We start from the raw sequence: 4,442 nt of genomic DNA, 5'->3' as shown, positions 1-4,442 counted from the left end.
TTTTTTTAAATATACATAAGGCACTAGGCCCCCCAGGGCGCCCTCTATCGGTATTACCACTAATATCCACTCTCCCGCGATTTTCATGCTCTAATCTATTTTCTCAGCTATACTAACATGTCTATATTGCTTATAAGTTATTAGAGAAATTATTTTAAATCAAAGTTATAGTCATCATTACAGTCCAATGATTTTGCTTATAAAATAATTTTCTAGTTGGAAATGTAACATGTTAATAATCCCCCAGGTCTGGCAGACATACAAGTATATCGCAGATCGCAGATAGGTTAGGTCTATTCTGCATTCAGACTACAAAACTGTCAGAGCGTGAAACGGTTCGCGCCGACTGGTGCCGACGCCATTTTGCTCCAGTTTCAATTTAATGAATCCCGGTTTTGAGTCCGTGGCGTTAAATATGGGAATCCCTCGGAAACCCGCGATAATCTTTACTTGCCCCGATCCAGTTAAAATGATACTGTACACGGTGAAAGGAGTTGGCGAATCATATTATATTTATCCTATAGAAGATGAGGTTAAGTGTCAACTCTCTTGATACGATCAGTTAACAAATGAAACAACAATACGAAGTTAAAAAAACAAAAGCGTCAATACAAATCAATGACAAACAATAAAACCATTAAAACAAATAAGTAACTGCAATCAATTTGTTGATTCCATCGCTAGGTGACATCAATTTTACAATTAACATTTCATTAAAAGAGTCAACGCTCAAACACTACAAAATCGCACTCTTCCACAAATGAAAACCACTAGAGGCTTACGCGTCGCGAGTCATTCAATAATTGCCGGAGTAACGCTTGTGCTAAATAAAAAAGTGCTCATCAAACTCCCTGAGCTTCGTAATTGGCGCGAGGTGTCGCTAATGACAGTCGCGAGTGCCGCTGCAAATTAATAATTATCGCGCATGGCAACACCGAGCGCGCGCCGCAATATGGCCGCCGCACATTGTTGGCGGGAACTCGTCATTTTAATTTTCGATTATCAATTTGTAGCGTATCACACAATTATAGTTTAATTGTTTAACTAACAATGCTTTACGATGCGGTTTGTGATTTTTGTCGGCTATCATTGCATTAAGTTATTTTGGTTTGGTAATGTCATATTTGCGTGAAATTCTTTTGTCGTTTACAAACACCAGAATCCATTTGAATGCTTTGTATGTGTGTCGAATTTGGTTAGATAATAAGAGCACAGTTAATTGGTTGGTATCCGTCGTATTAATTGGCAACCCCAGTCATTTGAGCTGTACCTATTCAAGTCTGGAAAATGTATGAGAAGGTAAGTCAATTACCCCGTGTTTGGAAATAAAAGAGTTGAAGCGTCTAGACGTAATCCCGATAACTGGCCGTTTTAATATTCTGTCAACAACTTATTTCTGAGGTTGTTTTCCTTTACGGACCGAGCTCATCATCGAACCTTAAGTAGGGATAATTTATTTACTTTACAAAAGCGGTGACAACCCAATTACTGGAAGGACACGATGCGTATGAATTCACTAGCGCTTCTAGGAACATATGTATGTGTAGTAGGTACCTATGTGCTATAAATCCAAGACGTTCAATTCTACGGAATATACCTGAGAATATTCTGTCGTCGGCTATGCATCACAAGTCGGAATCCAAGGCTCGTACGTCATAATGAAAGGCCAATATTAGGCAGGACAGTCTGGACACAAACAAGACCGCACACGTAAGAGGGAGCTATCATCTCTCCTAGAAGTGAGGGAAGGGGTGGCCCCCCACACAGAGATATTGAAATCGAGAGAATTGTACGAATATAGATATTGCAAGTGATTGTTTAGATGTGCCTGGCTTTAAGGATATGTGCACGAGGTGCTGTGGTACTGGTTTTATTAAAGTAGAAGTTGGTTTTAATTAGCTTCTTCCCGCTATATTTTACCATAATAGATGTTAATGCCTTTCATGTGTAATAGGGGATAATGACATGATTTGAAGACTTCGATAAATTAAATGTCCGTAAGGTTTACAATACGGATTAAATTATCTATCACCCTCAACTAAAACGTCGAAGAATTTGTATTAAACGTCCATTCTTCATACAATTCAAATGACCTTTCAAATATCACACAGTCTATGACAAACCGAACAAAAAACCTTATGTACCGCTAAAATAATTCACCAGCCGTCCGTGCCGTCTTCAACGTCGACACTATCAACATTTTAATACCTCACCGTCACACTTGAATAGACCTAGTACATATCTGCGTCCACTGGGGTGGCTTAGGGGGAGGGTCCACTTCCGGCCGCTGTCTCCGTCTCATCAGGCCTATCTTGGGCGAGCTGCCCGCAAATTAAATAGTAACGTACGGCCGCCCGTGCGTGAGTACCCAGCCTTATATCACGTATTGAAATACAGTTCTAGATTAGTTTGTAGTATTGATATCGGTTCGCACTTGTTCTAACTTGTGCTAGAATGTGTTACCTATATTTAGAAGTAATATCGCTGTGTAGTTTGACATTTGAGAAGTTTCTTGTTTAGTTTCCTTACAGTTATTTCTATGCTAGATGTTGTGGTATTCAGGTCAGAAAAATTTTTGTTTCACTCATACAAGTATCCTCATATACATTTTATATGTTGAATATTTCTAAAGCTAATTTACAAAGCAATATTCTTAATTACAAACTTAGGTATAGCACTTCACATTACATTTTTTACTCACTAACCTAAAATTGGACGACAAAAAACCGTCTTTAGAAAACAACTCAATCATAATCATAATAAACTAAAAATTCCAATCAAATGTCAGTAATAACATCACCTGTAATTCAACTAATAACATAAACATCAAACTGATCATACCGATTTGTATACATAACATTCGAAAATAAGTACAAACACATTAATCATAAGATCGAAATTGGATATTGGCATTATTTTAATAAAATATTTATGTGTGGAGAAGAAAGTTAATTTCTAATGTGGACCTCTGACATAGGCAATTACATACATTGAAATTACAAATGGCGGTCGAACATCTCAATTGGACGCTACGTTGCAGATACCAAAATATGCATACATCAAGTTATATAAAACCAGATTATCTTGGTCTCGCTTTATACATTCTTTCAGTACGTTCAACAGTTCATTTTATACTGGTTTTGCATAGCTTGATGTGTTGTTTATACCAACAGGTTATATCTACTGCTGACTCATTGGCCATGGTGTTTATTTTTGTGTTGTCCACCATTTTGTGGTTATTTACAAAACTTTTTAAACATTCAGTGTCAGTGTCATGGTCGATGTTTGGTTTTTTGTAATCTGTAGGTTGTAAATTGAAATATATACATAGATAAAACTGAAGAGACTAATTCTAGCTTTTTTATAATAAGATTTTTCAAAACTGAAACGGAGCCTGATATGGCGCCCGGTATAAGGCAATATGCTGGTGAAAAGTGGGAATTAAATTGTAAATAAGCTATTGGGTTTCCTAATAAATAAATAAATATGCACCTCTGCTTAACTTTTCAGGAATTAAAAAATTTTGAAGCGTTATGTCTAACTAATGGTGAAGGAAAACACCATGACGAAACTTGCGCTTATAATTTCTGATCATAAGTTTGAAATCGTCAACCCGCATTGAGCAAGCGTGGTGATTAATGCTCAAACCTTCTGCGTATGAGAAGAGGCCTTTGGTCAGCAGTGGCCACTTATAGGATGTCTTGTAATGGATATGAGGTATATTGCAAAAATGTAATATTACAGTTCGGGTAACAGTCGTCAGGTTATATAACCTAAAAAAAACAGAAAATACTACTTAAATTATATAATACGAATCGTTTTCACGAAAATTATTTCACATTTGATTCCTAGAATAACGTTGATTGTAGTTTTAATAAAATCACAGAATTTCAATATAAAAAAAAACAATAATTTTAAAACTTAAATCGGATTCATTTTTCAAAACGTTTCTTGGAACGTGATCTCATTAGGCTTATTAAATTCGTATGTAAGTACTTGTAGTACCAAAATAATATTTTACGTAATTCGTATTATTAGTATAAGTATGAAAACTCTCTAATATTGTGAGCGTTTTCAAATTATTCTGCTCTGTAACTTATTTAAATATTTGCTTATATGAAAACTGTTTTTAGTTTTTATTCAGACATCATTTTGTTTAATATATATTTTTTAAATACATATAGCTATTGTTCGTCGTAGTTTCAAATTCTGTACCTAATAGGTAGAGAGCTATACCTAGTATGGCTATTATATAAAAAATATCGCTAAATGTGTTGCTAAGCGCTAAACTTGAAAACAGCTGAACCGATTTCGTTAATTCTTTTTTGTTAGGTTTTCATTATTAGGACAAGGTTCTTAAGTAAGAAAAACATTAATAAAATTTTCCAATGTGAAACAAAGTTCGTGGGGTCTGTTAATTACATTAATATTATAAATGTGAA

This window comes from Spodoptera frugiperda, chromosome 1 (genome assembly GCF_023101765.2).
Source record: "Spodoptera frugiperda isolate SF20-4 chromosome 1, AGI-APGP_CSIRO_Sfru_2.0, whole genome shotgun sequence".
NCBI classification, from domain to species: Eukaryota; Metazoa; Arthropoda; class Insecta; order Lepidoptera; family Noctuidae; genus Spodoptera; species Spodoptera frugiperda.
The sequence above is the reverse complement of the archived record's forward strand: the minus strand, read 5'-3'. Positions refer to the sequence as shown.